The sequence below is a fragment of the Dermacentor silvarum genome, chromosome 2, assembly GCF_013339745.2.
Source record: "Dermacentor silvarum isolate Dsil-2018 chromosome 2, BIME_Dsil_1.4, whole genome shotgun sequence".
NCBI classification, from domain to species: domain Eukaryota; kingdom Metazoa; phylum Arthropoda; class Arachnida; order Ixodida; family Ixodidae; genus Dermacentor; species Dermacentor silvarum.
Window position 1 is genome coordinate 236,091,597 of NC_051155.1, and position 20,096 is coordinate 236,111,692.

The 20,096-nt window shown below is 46.4% G+C and overlaps 1 pseudogene; it reads right to left on the reverse strand.

Moving 5' to 3' along the window:
* Nucleotides 1–12,634: 12,634 nt before the first annotated feature.
* On the reverse strand, nucleotides 12,635–14,721 carry LOC119442881 (uncharacterized; annotated as a pseudogene).
* Nucleotides 14,722–20,096: the final 5,375 nt, after the last annotated feature.

Genomic DNA, 20,096 nt, shown 5'->3' on the forward strand with positions numbered 1-20,096 from the left:
CCTCAAGCTAAGCGCCGCACTCGAGCACCGTTAGCGCGGCGAGGAATGGCACGTTCATGAAGATAGCTCACTGCACAGACGCAAGCGTGCAATGCGCACAGGACGCGTACGCAACGCGCGGCACACAAATCGCGCGGAATGTTCTTAGCCACGCAGCAGCGGATACTAAGCTTCAAAGAAGCGGTGCCGGTTCTCACTGGCACGCTCGCGCGCGCATCGCTCTCGGCGAATTTTTAGGTCTGCCCTGCTGCTCCCGAAGATTCGGACTGCTGCTTGGTATCGGCTGTGTACTATAGCATGGTCTTTCGTGTTGTGAGAGAGCCGGGAATATATTTCCCCGGTGTGAAACAAACATCGCTGTGCGTATCTTTGGTAACATTTACTGTAGCAATCCATTTCATCATTTTCGCGACGGCCCTCTTGAAAGAGACGCAAATTTTTAATTGCCAGTGTAGTGTGTACTAATATTTAGTGCGTGGTTATGTATATTGTGTGACAGATTTTTAATTTGCATTATTTAATTCTATCTACATTCCCTTCTCTACAGGTTACACATGCACCAAAAGCCCAGGTGCTGACGTGTCGTTCGTCAAGAACAGCTTGGCGTCGTTTCTCGCAAGAGACATCCATTGATCTGCGGCTGATTCACCAGGAAGCTCGCATCTCTGTTGCCACTCTGCGTCAAGTGGGATTTTTAACTATTTTTTATTCTGCCCTGTGGTGTACGCTGTGACGCTGTGAAGACTTACTTTCATGGACGCTGTGAAGGCTTACTTTCGATGTGTTCTGCCTTTTAGTTGTAAAGAATTGGCTACCTTGTGAGTGGAGGTAGTTCCTTTTTCTTGTGAGAATGTTTATCAGCCGAACCAAGTGGTACATGCGTACTTGAAACAGCAGCACAGACGAGGATAATGAAATAAGTAGGAACACATACAAGCGCCGACTCAACTAGAAGTTTATTCTTGAAGACAGGTTGTAAACACATTGGAACTTGACAAAGATAAGAAACCATGTATGCGTGGCCTTTGTGATTAAACAAAATTGTGTTTTCTGCTGTAAGTAAGGGGTAGAACGAACAATTGTTTCATCACAAAGACCAGAACACAAGAGAAATTATGGAAGCCTTATTTATTGATTGCAAAGAAGACAAATGCATAAGCTATCTGTTGCTCTTAATGGGAAAGAGTTGGGATATTTAAAAGAGCTCTCCTTGTTTGGTGGTATCACTTATAGGACATCTTTCACTGTTTTTTTTTTTTTACCTGCATATTTATACTACAAAACACGTGTTTTGTTCCTTTTTTTTTTTGTTGCACCGGGCTGTCTGCCACGCATGCATGGCTATTTCTTTGTCAAGTTGGCCAGTGTGCTTAATATCTTTGTCGTCACGAACAAACTTCTAGTTGAGTCAGCATTATTGTGTGTTCCTACCTTATTTCACCGTTCTCATCTTTGTTTGAGCTGTTTGTAAAGTATGTACACACCAAATTACCAAAGTATCCGGAAAATTGAGATACATGAAGTTATTTGCACTATTCATTTCTGCAAGAATGGTATAGCTTCTCATCTCGTTTGTTCTTAACGTTGTTGTACAGTTTTTGTAATATATAGCCTGGAAAGACGTTTTCTGTCAGATTAAATATGCATGTATGTCACTTTTGATATTTTTTTCCAACATGGGTAGTGCAGCTCCTTCCGTCTTTCAGTTACTGCTTTGTCGCAACTTTTATATATTTTATGCAGCGAAATGCTGGTGGAATCATATATATTTATGTGCGCAAGTGTGGTAAGTGGTGTTTTGTATGTGCATTTATTTGCGTTTTTTACTAGCTCTCCAATCTGGCTGTACAGTTATTGAAGCCTTTTCTCATGCTTTATAATGAGTCGTTCTGGGCTCTTTGATGATGCAGGTGACCATTTATTTCACTGTTGGGAATTGCATTAGCTGTTTGTCACTCCAGTTGTCTGTGTATTTTATGTCACTTTATTATATCATTGAAAGTATTAGCCTTGCATTAGCTTTTTATTGACCGAGGTACCAGTTAGTTGCTGTGTAGGGTGGAAAAGGCCCAAAGAAATGATTTCATTAGCTTTGTTCAAGTCCAGAAAAAAATTCACTGATGAGCTCACTAAATTAGAAAATGCCACCAGTAAACTCTTCCGTACCCACAAGTAACACAAGAAATTAAATACTCTTCACACTCGAGAGGGAAACAGCGCGAAAAAACACGACAAGAAGGGAGACACACACCAGCGCTTCTTGTCCCTTCTTGTCTTGTGTTTTTTTGCGCTGTTTCCCTCTCGAGTATGCACCGACTAGCCCAAGCCTCTACTGTCTTGAAATACTGTGCAGTTCTTGACTTATGCCAGGGAGGTAAGCTGCTTTTACAGCACAAATGTTTTAGAAGTTTACCTCTGAAAAACACGATTCAGGTGTTTTGTATATATATACATGAAGTCATTTGTTTCCAGTTTACTTGTTATTTTGCCTACTCACAGGCAGCCGTAAACCCTTCTGTGAGTGTTTACTGGGTGTGTGAAGCATTTTACTGTAAGGTATCCAGTGGTCTTCATTTTTGTATTTATGCATGCAAGCCAAGAGTTCATGTGTTCAAAGTTAGTTACAAGGGTATGCTTAAGGTCTGCCTTTGAGTCACTTGACTGTTGTTTTTACAAAATATATTTTTTCTGCTGTAATTGTGAAATATAATTCTTTCTGCTGTAATAAACTTCAAGTTGAGTGAGCATTCGTGTGTATTCTTGTCTTAATTCAGCGTTCGCATCTCTGTTTGAGCTGCTGTTTGTCAAGTCTGTACATACACCAAATTGCCAAAGTGCTCGTAAAATTGTGACACATAAAGCTATTTGCATTGTTTATTCTTGCAAGAAGGCTATAGGTTTCCATCTTCCGTTTGTTTTTAACATTGCTGTACATCTTTGTAGGTCAAGTTCAAGGAGTCCCTTAGGTAGCCAATAAGAGTGATAACTTTGTAAAGTTTATCAATTTCATCCATCATCATCGTAGTTTTAAACCCACTAAGTTCTACTTTTCAGTTCTCATGACCCTGCTTTGTGCTGTGCTGTACAGGCACAGGAAGCTTTTTTATGCTGTAAGTACAGGCGGTGTTGTATATCTTCCAGAAAAAATTGTTGCGAGTTTAACTAGGCATGTGTATGCTTTTGCTACATTTTTTCAGCATGTGTGCCATAGTTCTGCTCCCTTACACTTAATAGCACTGTAGGCTGTATGAAACCTGTCTTCAGGTTTCATACAGTTGTGCCTTATATACTGTAATAATGTGTCATGTGCATGCTATATTACATATTAGGGTACATGAAATATGTCAGTCGCTCCATTGCTTCCGTTCGGCTTAGGGAAAGTTATGTGAAGAGGCACCGGGGCATGCAAGGGCAAATAGCAAAGCAATTTCAAAATTAAGCGCACTAAAATGCCACAAGCCCAACAAAATATCAATGATATTTCAGTGGCAATTTTCGAAATATCAATGCCATCTCAACAGCCGCACAATGTACTTTTCAATGCTGTGTCAATAATCACTCAACAAATGGTCACCAGAACAATCACACAGCATTTCAAGACTGCATCAATGGAAACCCAACAGAAATTCAACAGAAATTACACAATGATATGTCTAAGCACAATGTGCTTTCAATACTAACTCAACAACTATTCAACATTGACTTGCCCAATTGTGTTTCAATAAAATTTCAGTGGCCAATATTCAAGAGCCCTCAACACTTTGCTCAATGATATCCCAACAAACTCCCAATGAATGCTCAATAAGATACTCAACATTGACCAATGATATTTCAATGCATTCTCAACAAAAATTTTTGTAAGGGATGGATGCGCATGACGCCCGTTGCGGCCCAGCAAATTTCTGTTTCGGTGGATATCGTGAACGGTGACTGGGGGAACGACAGAAAGCTTTGGTCACAGCATCAGAGGACATGTAAGCGCTTTCTGAGCTCACTACGCATTGTTCAAACGTTGTGTACAGCGTATACGGTGTTGTACTAAAAGCGGCGCTAGAAATGTATCGCAAGTTATCCAAACTTTCTGCTTATGAACTAAATCACGATCAGTGTGTTTCGCTCTTCGTTTTATTGCAATAGCAATTATATAGACACGCGGGTGCAGCGCACGGCAGAAGAGGCTGCCGTACGCGAACGTAAGTGCGGGCGTGACCGTGCCCATTTAGCGGCCGATCCAGTGTATCGGCAACAGCAGAGCCTCTGACCGTCTACCACAGCGATCACAAGGCAATACTGTGCAAGTGTAGAGTCGTCCGTGAAAGTGTGAGTGTGTGCGTGTAATCAACGGCTACATGACCTAAAATAAAGGCTATGCAACACAACGAAATGTGTCTTCTATCAACTTCAACGTTCAAAAAATATAATTCTAAACAAGCAATCAAATCACATACACATCGCAATGGGTCGCTCAGCATTTCTTGGGTTCGTTGCGTGGTCGTTAGCTTTGGACTTTTGATTAAGTTTGCATGGGAGAAAGCTTCGCGTTCAACCATCTTTCTTTAAGAAAGGGGATTTGATTTTTTTTTAATTTAGCAGACATTTTGAAGCAGCGGCTTGTCATTTTTCTGACTCAGTAAAGTTTCTTGGTGTGGTCGCATTCTTATAGTTTATTTTCTGCCTAATCGCTCGATGGTGTGCTTAGTTGTGATAGATTTCTTCTTGCTGCGCACAATTAAGGCTTGGAACGTAGATGTACTGTACTTTGTAACAGCTTGTAGCAAAGACGTATTATCGCTAGTCACTCGCTTACTCTGTGCACGGTCACGAAACATTGAGCTTCGAACATTCGTATGCTGTTGGTGTAGTCGCCGTCACCCATGCTTCGACGCAATGATACAAGTGTGCGCCCTTTCACGTATTTGTGATACGTCGGTGATGGAGCGGGCTTAAGTTTGCGTGTGAGTTGGGGCAGATGCATGTAGGTAACGCGCGAGAAACTTACTATGACAGGAAGCGGCGACTACTACCTTTTTCACTGTGCAACTAGCGATACTCACTCTTGCCGATGTTCCCTGGGGTTGAAGTTCTAGCGATACAATGCTGGCGAATAAGTGAATATTTAACACAAAAGTGTTTTATGGCGAGGTCGGCAATGAACTTCCTTAACAGCATGTAACGGGTGTGACGTTCGGCATCAACAAATAAAGTAAGTTTTAAGGCGGAAGCCTTATATGTACCTCTGCTTCAAGGTAGCGTTGTGAGGTACAGAAAATATCACGTTACGATTCGCAGAGCTAATTAATGATTGATTAATGATCAGATTAAGGTGAATTTAGGTGGGTTTGGATATATTAATATGGATTAAGGTGGGTTAAGATGGATTAAGGAGGATTAAGCTGGATTAAGAAGGATTGGAGTGGATTAAGGTTGATTAAGATGCATTATGGTGCATTAAATAAATTAGAGTGGATTAGGGTCATTGAATAGATTAAGGTAGATTAGGGTGGATTAAGGTGGACTATGGTGAATTAATGCGGATTAGGGTGCATTAAAGTAGATCAGGGTCGTTTAAGGTGGATTAAAGAGGATTAGGGTGGATTAAGGTGATTGAGGGGGATGAATGAGGATTATGGTGAATTAAGGTGGATTATGGTGGAATAAGGTGCATTAAAGTCGATTAAGGTGAATTATAGTAGGCTTAACAAGGCTTTCGCCTTCGCGCTTCTTAGGCGATAGCTAAAGACATCTGGGACTTTTGTTGACAAGGACGGCGCCGCCATCTAGGAGCGGTGAAGCGAAGTACTGCATCGTGACACTAACGAGGGCCGACAGGGAGCGCTACGGTAGTCACAACGCAGCGGAGGCTCCAACGCGGTATATTGACCCTTTTCGCGGAGCAGTTTGTTTTAGAGAAACGAGATGGCCCTCACGGCGGCGCGCCATACCTCTCCTCAGAGACCGCGCACGAATACGAAACCATTACCGCTTGTACCTTGCTTCTGTGCGATCAGCTGTCGGAAATGCAACTGAGTTTTCGCTAACACACTGTGCTCCAATCATACTAGATTGAATCATGTGGATTGAAGACGTGTGCAGTAGTTGGCTGCAAAAATAGTGACTGGCATGTTAAGGAATAGAATGAATCTGTGAGGCGAAGTTCGCGGACCGCTGCTGAAACTGTCAGAACGTGTTACCGGCGCTTCGTGATGTACCGATTTTCTCGAGGATACAGAAATTTGCTCATCAGCCAGCCTTGTATCGCTAACCTTCAAAGAAAGGGCTTCATCCCCAGAACGTCGGCAAGAGTGAGTACCACTCGTTAAACGTTGACAAAGGGAGTAGCACCGCTTCCTGTCATAGTAAGTTTCGCGCACGTTATCTATACACATCTGTCCCAAATGGCAGGACAACTTACGCCCACTCTATTGCCGACGTATTAAGAATAAGTGAATGGGCGCACACTTGAATATATGCGCACTGTATACGCACAATAAATGACGGACTACACCTATGGCACACGAATGGTCGAAGCTGAATGTTTCGTGACGGTCCACAAGAGTAAGCGAGTTACTAGCTGTAATATATATTTGCTACAGGGTATTACAATGTACAAATTAGCTACGTTTCAAGCCTTGTGCGCAGCAAGAACAAATCCATCGAAACTGGGCTCACCCGCGAGTGATTAGGCAGAAAATAATCAGATAGTGGCCGCACCGAGGAACTTCACTGAGTCAGAAACTGACAAGCCATTGCTTCAAAATATTTGCCGAATAAAGAACAAAGAGCAAAACACACTAATCCTGACTGAATTCACAATCGGACAGCTTAGATAGCTTGGAATACACGTTTAGCCCCGTTTTTAGAACAAGCACCATATACGCTGCTTGCGCCATTTGGACATAGCTTAATCACGTCCGAAAACGATTTTGCGTGTTCTCTGAAGCTCTGATCAAAGCTTCGTGCCGTCCACCTAGTCACCGTCTACGATATCTCCGAAAACAGAGGTTTTATAAGCCGCGCCGGCGTCATACACTTCCATTGTAAACAAGGAGGCAACGGAGGCAGTTGAGGCAAGCAATGGACGCGTCACCACGTGATCAAACATGGCGGCGCCCACGGGATCGCCGCGAAAAGGGTCAATACAGCCTGGTGTTGGCACTTTCTGCACATGATTTGTCCTTCGCGTCGGATTAGCATGTGACACGTCGTCGCTATGGAGTGCAGCTTGAACATGCATCAGCAGTGCATACACGCCGCCTACTGCTTCACTTGCGATGGCAACAACTAAAAGAAACTGCTGTGCTAAGCGGCGCAGAAAGGCAACGGCGTCGACGAGCGAATCTCGCTTTGATCTGGCGATAGACGCCAGCGTGAAGCAGAACGCCTTCGCGCGTTCGTGACGCACGCTGCGAAATCTGCCACTTGCATTCATGAAGCTGAACGCGTCGCAACACAACTGACTGCCCAAGACACTACGGAGTCGGACCTAAATGCTCGTACCATCGCCGAAGCGACTCGGCAGCTGTATGCCGCTCGTATGCTGTATGCTTGGCGCAGCTTCTGCGTATACAACAGCTTCTGTGAGGATACGTTTCACTTTCGTGTTCTACCGATTCCTATGAAAAAGGGATCAACCATAACTTTTTGTTCCTCACGGAAAGCCGTGCGTCGCGAAGGGCCGGCACACAGGCAGTACTTATGCAGCATCGGTCCGTGAGCTTGGTCACACAGATTTATTCCATTTCCTAAAATTCCCATCACAATTTTTGCAGCCAACCACAGCACACGTCTTCCCTCTACCACTCCACATTTTGCAGCATGAATGGAGAACAATGAGTTAGCGAACACTCCGTTCCGACAGCTGATCGCACAGAAGTAGGGCAGAAGTAATTGTTTCGCATTCGTGCGCTTTCGCTGAAACAACGCGCGGCCCGCCCGCACGCCGCGGAAAGCGACATCTCGTTCCTCCGGAGCAAACTGTTCCGCGAAAAGGGACCGTACAATACAGGCGTACCGAATAACCTCCACCGCGGGAAGATTAGGAATAGTGGCAGCTATCGAGAAAGAAAAAAAGAACAAGTCTGCATTAACTTCACAAAATGAGATACGGCGCCGTCATTTTGGCTTCAGCGTCATTCCATGTATGATTTGGAAACATACTGTATAAAACGAGAAAAATATGCTCCAAACTGCTCCACTAGAGAGCCTGACGGCATCTAGAGGCACAGGGGGCTTGGGATGGGATGGAAGTAGTTGCCGGTAAGGGTGAGCATGAGGCCATTTCTTCAGAAGGACTGTTCAACACCTTCGCTGAATACGAAGTCGACACACACACACACGCACACACACGCACACGCACACACGCACACGCACGCACACGCACACGCACACGCACACACACACACACACACACACACACGAAAATTTAAAACAGATGATCATCGCTTACGAGCTGCCGTCAGTGCCTCGATCATTATAGGGCTACAAATTCCCACAATAGCTGCACATTACGAACTCAGAATTCGCTGCTTGGCAGCTCTAGAGATGGCATGTTTCGTTGATTCGCTGCTTGATTCGACACTAATGCAGTACAGTGAACGTCGGGAACCAGTCTGCGGCAACCCATCGCACTGCAGTATGACAATAGCTCCGTCTGTATACGACAGATGGAACTCTTACGGACTGTGGTTGAAGCTGCATTGACTGATAGAGAAACGAAAGAAACGCCGAAGCTATCACGTTTAATGGCTGTAACGATCGCAGCCACTGCAAAATGAGCGAGTCTAAACGCAACATCAGGGACTCGAACAAGAAAATGGCTATCTGCACAGTCACGGTCGTTTGCCACAATCTGTACACTGTAAAACTCTCTGGTAAGTGTCAGTCCATTTCGTTCTTATTTCTCAATGCCCTTCTCCTCGCTTCTTCTTCCGTTTTCTCACTAGTTTCCCCGTCGACTAAAGAGTGTTTCGTTTGCACGCGTTCTAAAACCAAGTTCTAGACGTAATGTTATTAACAAAAACGTCCATTCCGATATAGGTCATTTTACCACTGCGAATGCTTTGTGTGATGTGTTCTAGAAGTCTCCTCTCCGATGCGAGTCCAAAACCTACAGTGATCAATGTTAGTCACATATTTTGTTGGGGGTAGCAAGCTTTACGAATTGATAAGTGCTTATGATACGTTAGACAATCTGACTGCAATGGACTAAAAAAAAATGGTACCATAAACGTTACACTGACTAGTAGAACTCAGTCGGGCAAGAACGACAGTATAGCGACAGGGAACAGCTGCCTCCAAGAGGATACAAAAAATAAACATCAACAAAAAGTGCGCGTTTTTAATGCAGCGCCCCCGCCAGTCTTCACTGTCTATTTTTTTTTTTTAAGCACGCCGTACTAACGCTGCCGAACCATTCACCAACCACTACTTGGCTGGCTTGTTTGCGGCACTCAATTTTTTTTTCGTACTTAACTTTAGTACGAATGCAAAACCGTCTTGGTGTGTTTTTCTTTTTTAGTATTCGTGTGAGTCACGTTACTTAGGACCAGGAATACACATTCAATATCTTCCAAAGTGTTACTAGGAGCCCATAAAAAATGCCTCCTATATCTTTTTCCGTGGTTCTTAAATCTGCTTTTTTTTTCTCAGGCTTAACTGAAGGTCTATGGCATCTGTGCCATTAGGGAAACCAGCACTGAATTATGCAAAAGTTCGAAAGTAGCCGAACGTTGCTTGAGGCATGTGCTTCTATCGAATCAGTAGCTTTACTGCGACAACACCAGTTTTTCTATTTATTTTTCTCAAGGGTATCACATGGAGGGGGGGGGGGGGCGGTAAACTACCACGTCGCTGCTTCAGAATATATGTCAGCATTAATCCAATCAGTGTCCATTTACCGGAAGTAGCTTTGCGCAAAATTGCTAATTACGAAATGTCACTATGGCACTTCCGCGAGGCGTGTTTCTGCCTCTAAATAGCCCGAGTGATTGATCAGCGTTGCCGATCTAGCGCACTGCTTCGAAGGACTCGTTCATGGGCAAATTACTCAGCTGCTTGGTGTATATATGAACGTGCTAGCGAATCTTGAATGAAGTAGGCTCTCGCATTTTCCTGTGTTTGCGAAAGCTCTCGCTTTGATACCGCCTAAATATAAGTGTTCAAGGCCGGTAACTGCACTTGCGTATTTAGGCAAAATATGCTAGCGTCTTTACATCGCATGAATTTAAGACTCCTGGCTGTGCTCTAGATTACTGATAAGCTCTAGAAATAGGCATTAACAGATGACGTAATTCTTTTTTTTCTATTTTTTTTTTACATTGATGTGCTTGCCCGTCTGGCTCCTGCAAAAATAATCACTGCGTACGTAACGTGCGCGCATTAATAAATAATTCGACGGCGTAAAAGATACCACCACCAAAATGTGGAACAGAACCGGACATACTGCGTTCGCGCGCCAGGAATCCTAACCACTACGCCGTGGGCGAGCTTTATTTTTCAGTAAAGATGTTATTGTGACTCAAAGCGGTAGAATGAAGCCCTGTCGCTAGTCATTCAGGCACTTTCAATTCAGTGATGTTCTCTCTTGTAAAGGAACTGCCACTGCGCATTGATGAGCAAGGTAGCAACTGCAAACGTTTTTATCTTTTTTCTGAGATAGCGGATGGGGGAGGGGGCAGGGGAGTGAGTTCTGAACGAATACAGCGACAACTGCATCAGTCCACTGGTGCACGTAGTTCACTGCGACCTTGTTCACTTGCCTTTCTGCGTGGGAATTCTACACAAGGCGGAACTGACAATAGCCTGTCCTTTTAAGAGATTACATGAAGCTGAAAGAACTCGCGCTGAACTTAATTTTGTTCGAAACCTTTATGTTTCGTTAGGTGGCGTAATCTCTTGCGAACGGCACATACACAAAGGCTTGGTCTCAGGTATCCGCAGTTGCTTAGCACCAACGCATTTTTCGTCAGCTGCGTTAACATAAACCATGGCTTTTTAAGAACAAAACCCGATGCCTGCTTAGGAAAAGTTATGATTGCACATAAAGTAAGGAAACGGGATGGGGGGAATATAAGCCAGTGCGTGATGTCCCCGGCAAAATGTTACGCGACATAATCTTGTAACGTAGTACTGTGCAACAACATATTACATGGAGATCTGCTTCAGATGGTTGAAGAAGGTGATCGGGACATGTCGCTACTTGCTTCTCAAAGCATTTCTTCGCAACAGTGATATACCCAGCTGCCACTGCATGGTTAAACGGCAACATGTGCCAAAACATAGTCCTCAAATTTGCAGACATCCCAGTCGCACATGTTATGTAATATGGCCTAAGTAAAAAAGAAATATAGATGCTTTTTTTTATTTCTAGTCGTTCCCGTTTACGTCAAATGCTCCTTAGAATTGCGATTTTCGTTGGGTTCCTTTTAGCGTCAGGTTAAATAGTGTAGCCCCGATTTATTTCTCCACACAACAATTATTCAAACTTGTGATGAGCGAAAAATTCACCGACGGTTACGATACCCCCTAATGCGAAATTTGCGCGTAGCTGTATACGTGTTTTGATTTCGCGATATATTGGCTGACGTAGACAATCTGTCTCGTGCGGCATGTTGCAAACGGAGCGAAGTGTGGCGCGACTGTCTCGCTAATCTGAAGATCGTGAAAGCCAGCGCGTGGGTGACACGTGGGCGCGATTCACAGCAGCCGCCGCAGATAAACCTACCAGACGACGCGCAGTACTCATGGCGCCATCTCGTAACCATCGTCGCCGCACTACGCTTCTCTTCTCACGCTTTCGCCATACCCTTCACCGCTTTCCGTCGCATGATTCCGCTGTACCATCCTCTCGGCTTTCCTGCTCGCGTCTTTCATCCCCCGCGGTGATCCGCGTTCGCTTTCATCTTTCACTGTGCTAGTTCGCTCGGTTACGCCGCCGCTGCCCACGCCGACGCTCGCCGCAAGAACGGGTGCCTAGAGCTGCGCTCTAAAAGGCATTACAGTCGTGCAAGAAAATTAAGAGCGAGAGCACTCTTTCTTCGTTGGTTAGCAGCGCTACAACCAACGTAGGAAGTGAGAGGCTGGATAGGAAGACCGCTCTTTCCTGTCCCTTCTCTCACTTCCTACGTCAGTCGTCGCGCTGCTAACAGTTTCATTAACCTTAACTTATTAGCTTCATTATTATTAGCTTCGTTAACAGATGCCACATTACCAATATGCCCGTTCTTCCACCCTTGCAAAATGTATTCTGTCGTGCTTGTAGTTTTCGTGCTGTACCCTTTACCATGAATACGTACCAACTCGCCGAACTTGTTTCAAAAGCATTCAATTGCATACACAAAGACAGTGGTGCGTTTTCCCTAGCTCTCTTTAGATAGGTGCCCCTTCTCTGCGAAAGAAAGTTCTTTAACCCTGGGGCCCTATAACGTAACGCTATTCCAATCTGTTTTTATTCGAATCTCCTGACGTCAAATTTATGTAACTCAGGCATCGGGCGGTGACCCGCATCGTTGTTTGAACTGCCCAATCAAACGCTCTCCTCGTTTATGGGAGGTCACTTTTGTTTCCTTTCAAAGTGAATAGCAATGCATGCCTTGACAGGTTCGACTTGTCTAATTGGCGGACAAGAGGCGATTGGATTGGATTGGAGCAAACTTTGTTTGTGCCTGTAGTTGGGCGCTCGCACGCCCCGATGAGAGCCTACGTCGTCTACTAGGTTGCCGTTAGTCGGCGCGGGTCTCCGCTCGCCGTTGCCGGCTCGCTGGGTCCCTGCCTTTCGAGCGCCTCGAGGACCTGGTGGACGGCCCAGAGCTGTTTTTCTTGGTCGTAGCTTTTCGCGGCTGCCTCGAGCCACAGCGGGATCCTTCTTGATCTTGCTTCCTCTGAATTTTTGATGCAGTCCCACAAGATGTGCGTGTCATCTGCCATCTCCCTCCGGCAGACCCTACACATATCGGTCGGGTATGTCTCGGGGTACATGCGATGCATCAATCTCGCGCTCGGTAGCGATCCGGTCTGAAGCTGTCTCAGTAGTACCGCTTCCGCTCGACTCAGCCTCGGGTGCGGGGGTAGGAGAGTCCTGCGAGCCAGGCGGTACGCCTTCGTGATGTCGTTGTAGTCCGTCATGTGGTCCTTGGCTTCGAACCACGACGGACGGTCTGTCGCCGGGACGCGGTTGGTTAGCGCTCGCGCCGCTGCGTGTGCCGTCTCGTTGTGCATGGTTCTCATTGCGCTCCGACGCGTGGGCCGCGCGAGCCGGGAACCACTTGATTCTTACTTTTCTGTCTTGTAGTTTGGCCGCTCGCAGTACGCACTCGGCCTCCCTGCAGATTTGGCCTTTGGCGAAGTTTCGCACCGCCCCTCTCGAGTCACTCAGCACCGTGTGGCAGTCTGCGTCGGCGACAGCCAGGGCGATGGCCACCTCCTCCACTTGTTCCGCTACAGCGCTTAATTCTCACGCTCGCTGCCGTCCTCGTGGCACCGGTCGACGCCTCTATGACGACCGCTGCGAAGGAGTTCTGTTCGTATTCGGCCGCGTCCAGTTACCTCACGTGCTCGTCGTAGGCGTGCAGGTCGATGATAGACATGGCCCTTGCCGCTCTTCTTCCCTTGTTGAACTAGGGATTCATGTTCTTGGGTATGGGGTCGATTCTGCAGTCTGGCGTCGAACCTCTTCGGGGACGGGGATCTTCATCTCTGCCTCGTTCGAGCGTCCAGGTCGTCCAGTATCTTCCTCCCGGCTTTGGCCGTGGACAGCCGCTCCAGTTGAGAGGTCCGTTGCGCTTCGGCTATTTCTTCGAGCGTGTTGTGTATCCGGAGTTGTAAGAAGCGAGTCGTGGTCGTGGACTCGAACAGGCCCAGCGCCGTCTTGTACGCTCTTCTGAAAATTACGTTGATTTTGTTGCGTTCGTGTTGCAGCCATCTTTGCTAGGATGTAGCGTACGCGACGTGGTTGATGATGAAGGATTGGACTAGCCTGATTAGTCTCTCCTCTCTCATGCCAGCCTTCCGGGAAGTGACTCGTTTGAGGAGTCACATCGCGTTGGCCGCTTTTGCCGTGAGACGGGCAATGGTCTCGCCGTTTCTTCCGTGCTTTTCGATGACCATGCCTAGGATCCTGATTTTGCCGACCTCGGGGATCACGTTGCTGGATTTGGTTACGATTCTGATTTTTTCGTATTCGCGTTGTCTGGTCTTGCCTCTGCCGTTGTTGGTAGGTGGGAGTATGGGGAGCTCCGATTTGCTCGGCGAACATCTCAGTCCGGTGCCTTCCAGCTGGTCTTCTATCGCGTCGATGGCGGCTTGCAGCGCGCCTTCGATGTGGGCGTCGCTGCCGCCGGTCACCCACAGCGCGATATCGTCCACGTAGATGGTGTGCCTGATGTCTTCGATGTCCGCGAGCTTCTCGGCCACTCCTATCATTACCAGGTTGAACAGCATCGGCGAAATGACCGATCCCTGCGGTGTGCCGGTGCTCAAGAGCTTCTTCTCTTGCGTCTGTGGGTCGCCTGCTCGTAGCTCGGCAGTCCTGTACGTGAGGAAGTCCTTGATGTAGTTGTAGGATCTTTCGCCCATGTAGAGCTTGGAGACTTGGGACAGAATCGCCGAGTGTTTCCCCTTGTCGAAGGCGCTCTGTAGGTCGAGCCCCAGGATTGCCTTGTTGTCGCGGGCGCTGCCGCCATCGTCGATGATTTGGTATTTGAGCTTCAGCATCGCGTCCTGCGTGCTTAGGCGAGAAACACGCGGAAGTGGACAGGGTTTCGGCGGGGTCGAGCTAGCGCAGTGGAAAATTGATAGCCGCGCGTTCTGCGCTGCGAGCGCCCGCTCGCGCGGCTGTATCTTGAAAGGCATCTGCGGCAGGGGTCAGAGTCCGCCCTCCCTGTGCTTTCGCGGCTGAGATCGCGTTGATGCGAGCGCCGGCACGAAGCTCAATTCGCTCGCTGCTGCTGCTGCTGCGCTGACTCACTCCAGCGTTTTCACATAATGTTTCCGCGGTCATCGAGTGAGATTTCACTTGTTCGCGCGTTACACCATGCTTGTTAGCGTTGTTAGTAAGCGAATGTTTACAAGTTTATACAGCCGGTAAAACTACTATCCTTATTTTGTATAGCTGTCCACCAATTTGCTATCGCAATCGATGCTTCGCCTTTCGGGCGAAACTGCGACATTTTAAGCGAAGTTTTATAGGCTCACAAGTGTCGGTGGTGGTGGTGGTGGTGCTGTCACGCTGAAAAGTGGGCCGATTCTGGTGATAGTGCAGAAAGGGTCCAAGCTCAGTGGCACATACCAGGAGAAAGAAAGAAAGAAAGAGAGAAAGAAAGAAAGAAAGAAGAAAGAAAGAAAGAAAGAAAGAAAGAAAGAAAGAAAGAAAGAAAGAAAGAAAGAAAGAAAGAAAGAAAGAAAGAAAGAAATCACGTGCGGCGCACACCGGCATTAGATATGCTCCACGCGGGATCACGGATCACGTGACACGCGGATCGCGTAACACGCGCGCGACCAATCAGTTTCGTTTAGTGTGTCGAGAGGAGGGACATGGAAGGAAAGCAGGTTATCGCGCGCTCCTCCGCACTTCCCTCGCCTCAGATCAGTTTCGGCGAACAGATGGGAAGGCCACGCGTGTTACGTTCTGCAAATGATCAAGCTGCGTTTGATGAACGTCGGCGTGAACTCGCTTTGGAAAGGGCTCGTCGTCGACGTGCCGATTCTAGCGTGAGGGTTTCTAGCCGAGGCTCGCCGTCAGCGAAGAGCCGACAATCCCGAGACGAGGGCTTCCGAAGCCGAGGCCCGCCGTCAGCAACGATCAGAGAATCCCGAGCCGACGGCTTCCGAACGTTACCCTGACACACAACAACCTTAGTTTACCCCCATTTCCTCAACAGGGGAAGGGCTGGTGATTTTTTTATTGCGATAGCAATTATATGGACACTCAAAAGCAGATTTCTGCCGTCGGCGTCGCCGTCGCCGTCGGCGTCGCCGTCGCCGTCGCCGTCGCCGTCGCCGTGAGGTTCCGTATGACGTCAATGGAGATGAAATCGTGGCCGCGCGCCGCCGAACGCTGTATGTGCGAGTGAAAGGGCGCGAGGGACGCGCTCTTTCACGGGGAGTGAACGCACGGCGGAGAACAAACGCGCGTTCTGCGCCGTGCTTCCTTAAGGGCTGCAGAAGTAGGCGTCTCTTTCCTCCTTTACAATCACCATATATGTAGAGCAAACGCGCCTTCTTCCGATGCGCGAGAGGCCGTGGGGGAGGGGGGGAAGGGGGAGGGAAGGGAGGCGACGTTTAGCTGCGGCACCAAGTGCCTATTTATATCAGAGGCTCCGGCAACAGTCACCAACGCCGCACGCATTTTGAGCGAACGCGGGCAAAATGCCGACGGCGTCGACAACAGTTCGGCGCGTTGCCGGTGCTGCTGCATGTCCAAGTTTATACAGCTGATAAAGCTAATATCATTACTCCGTATATCTCTCTACAAATTTGCTATCGCAATTGATGCTTCACCTTTCAGGTGAAACTGCGACAACTTTTTTATTATACGCAAATAAGTCCATCATCCCCGGCAGCTCCGAGTATCCAGCTCCAACAGCGGACAGTGATCTTCTTTCCTTTCGGAATGGGACAGTCTTCAGCAATTCGGGGAAAAAAGCTTGGTTTTGTTTGGAATATTAAGGCAGCTTTAATGCGTATGCCTCAATTTGACGTGAACGAGAAGAAAGGGAACCGAGGGGCCCGATTTTTATTATCATATCATAAGAATCCAACAAACAATGACACCAAGGACAAGATATGGGAAATTACGTGTGCGTACTAATTGAATTAAAGAAACGATAAATTAATGGAAATGAAAACGGATGAAAAAACAACTGTCCGCAGGTGGGGAACGAACCCACGTCTTCGCATTACGCGTGCGATGCTCTCACCATTGAGCTACCGCGGAGCCATTTTCCCATGCACTTTCTGGGGTATTTATGTTTTACAACTAGAATTAACCCTGGGAGTGTTAGCCAACCTCAGATGGCCAAAAGGCCATCTGAGGTGGCGAAAAATGGCCCAAAAGGCGTAGAACCAGAAATAATTATTTTTCTCTTGTTCGATCTAATCATGCATAATCAGGGTGTACCGGGCATAGCAGATGAGGAGTTTTCGCAGTTTTCGTGACGTCGCGAGACAGACAGGCGAAGCGGGGGTGGCCCGACATTTTTTTTTCACCAATCGTGGAGGACTGATTGCATAATTGGAATAGAAACATTTGGAATAGGTTTACGTCATAGCGCCCCTGTAGTCTTGCCCCAAAAGAGACTATCTGCGAAATCTCTATGAGTTTTTCTCGTAGAAAGTGAATTGACAAAGGCCCCCCCTGTAGTCTTGCCCCAAAAGAGACTATCTGCGAAATCTCTATGAGTTTTTCTCGTAGAAAGTGAATTGACAAAGGCCTTCTTAGCAGTAGCTAATGTGGAATATTAGTTTCCGCTGCGTCCACATGGTGTTCCCACGCTTGCGGTGTTCTTGTAGTCTTGTTACCTTTTTTTTTCGTCCGTCCGTGATACACATAGTTGTTTTTTTCAGTGCTTTGCCATTATCTCTGACAGTGTTTCGTATTCTCATGATTTCTTTTTCTCCTTGTTGTTTTTCCTACATGTGCTTTTGGGATAGCCTGCCCTATTTGCGGCCAAACTTTCCACGTTCTACATTTATTGAAGAAGAAGGATCACTAATTAAATTGTGCCGTTTAACGCCTTTCAATCACGAGGAGCGCCTAACTGACAGACTCCGTATAAATTTTGACCACCTGGGGTTCCTTAACGTGAACGCAATGAACGGCACACGGGCATTTCTTGCATTCCGTCTCCGTCGGAATGCGGCCGCGGCAGCTGGAATCGAACCCGCGTATTCGTCCTCCGCACCGCAACGTTATAGCCACTGCGCAGCCGCGGCGGACCTTTCCTAGCACTGTGAAAGTAGTAATAGCGACTGCGGCTCAATAGACAGTCAGACGACGGGTTTTATTTTGAGCATTTGTGGTTATCACAACACGAAGACAAAGAAGTAGTGAACTGACAGGCCATGCGCTGTTCTGACAACTATTTTTTTTTCTAACCAACAAAGTTAGATAAAACGTGAAGCGGCAAAAGTAATATATTTTAAATAAAAAGTAAAAATGACAAAACGTGCACCAGAAACATGCACTCCGACGCGTTCGGGGCACGCTTAATATGGGAAAGAACAAGAAGGCAGCGCATTTGAAGTTGAAATGTTATCGCATTCAGCCTGGCGCTGAATTACGTTGAAATATTGCAGTATCCAAACTGCACTTTTACGAAACCGCTTTACGAGGCGAAATATAAAACGAAAGCTGAATATGCTGCAGTACTCATGCGACATGAAATCAGCAGCACGAGAGAACAACTTGGTAAGTAAAAGCAATATATATTGTTCCAACACCAGTTTAATTGAATATACCAAAGATGTATGTACCTATGTCATCAAGGTGAGATTCCGCCAGAGCTTCCGGCAGAAGCGAGTGAATGTGATTGTGAATGAATGTGAAGTGAATGTGAAGAAAATTTGAATGATCTGTACCAACTAGCTCGCACCTAAACCCTTCTGAGTCGGCAAAGAAATAAATAACATTCAGGAAAAGTAGGTTAGTCGCTGCTCCCTGGTCATGTGACAAGGCCGGCCGATTGCACACAACGCTCCACTGAAAATCTGCCATCCTCTGTTCTATCAGGGAACACTGGCAACTGCTGCACCTGGTTTTATTAATATGAAATTGAAGTAGAGGTTGGCACCATTATTGGCATCGGTTACTTCTTTTCGAAGGGCAAGAAAAACTAAAGGCAGAAAAAAAGTAATAGGCACTGGCGACAGTAAAAATAACAAAAAATTTGCATAGTTATACCCACAGAAGAATCTAATAGGACGCTAGGAGGCGCACACAGTTGCGTGAACAAGTGAAAGTGCACCAAAGAATCTGCAAACACGCACATAAGTTCAGTCCATATCCAGACGACAAGACACAACATATAACAACTTATAACAACGCCATACGTGAGCCACAGGCATACAACATACTGTACAAACCATGATATTCAAATAAAATGTAAAATACTGGGGTCAACCACAATACTTTTAGCAAAAACCTAATTTACTTGTTCTCCCCCCCCCCCCCCCAAAAAAAAATAATAAGGATTTTAAAAGAAACTAGTGCGCTTTTTTGTAGATATTCTGTTGGTGTTGATCCAAGTATATTTTTCAGAGTTAAGAATCGCTGGTTTAACATTATTAAATCGGCCTTTAGTCCTCCCATCGAGGTATAGTGTCGCGGGCACTCGAGAAGGAGGTGTTGTGTACGTCTTCGTCAGTCTGGCCCCAATGGCACTGTGGACTAGCAACGCCTTCAATCCTGTATAAAAGGAAGTGACGCGTGAATGCTGTCCCAAGCCGTAGACGGTGCAATAAAGTTACAAGGCTTCTATTGTCGCTCAGATTTGGCGGAATGGAAAGTTTAGTGTTAGGATCTATAAGGAATAACTCTGAGCACCTTGATTTCTGATCGAACTATAGTGTTTGTGCTAAGTCGACAGGATATCCGCCTCACAAACAAGTGGATTTTACTATGGGTAAGAAGGGGAGTTGTTGTATTTGAATTTTCGTGCGCCTGTGTTGAAGCAGCGTCAGCTACAGTGTTTCAGGAATATTGCAGTGTCCTGGAATCTACTGATATGTCATAATGTGATTCCTTGCACTGGATATTGTGTGTTTCTTGATGGTTTCATATACCAAATGTGTATTCAGGGCATTTCGGTCTGTTTATGGTCCTTGGCCATATCTGGCCCTTGTCATCATCATCACCATCATCATTTCGTTTTGCGCTCTTTATTGACGTGGGGGCCACTTGGAAATCGGTAAATATAACCCATTTCCGTGTGATCTCAACCGACGCTATGAAGCGCAAGATATAAAGGTTCGCAAACAGTTTGGTGACTGCAGAAGATGTCACTCGGGATAGTCTAAACTCTTGTTCTAGCTTCAGGTCCGGTATGATGAATGTAAATGCCGACAAATTATTTTGGCACTATCCGTCCGTACGCACATGAATA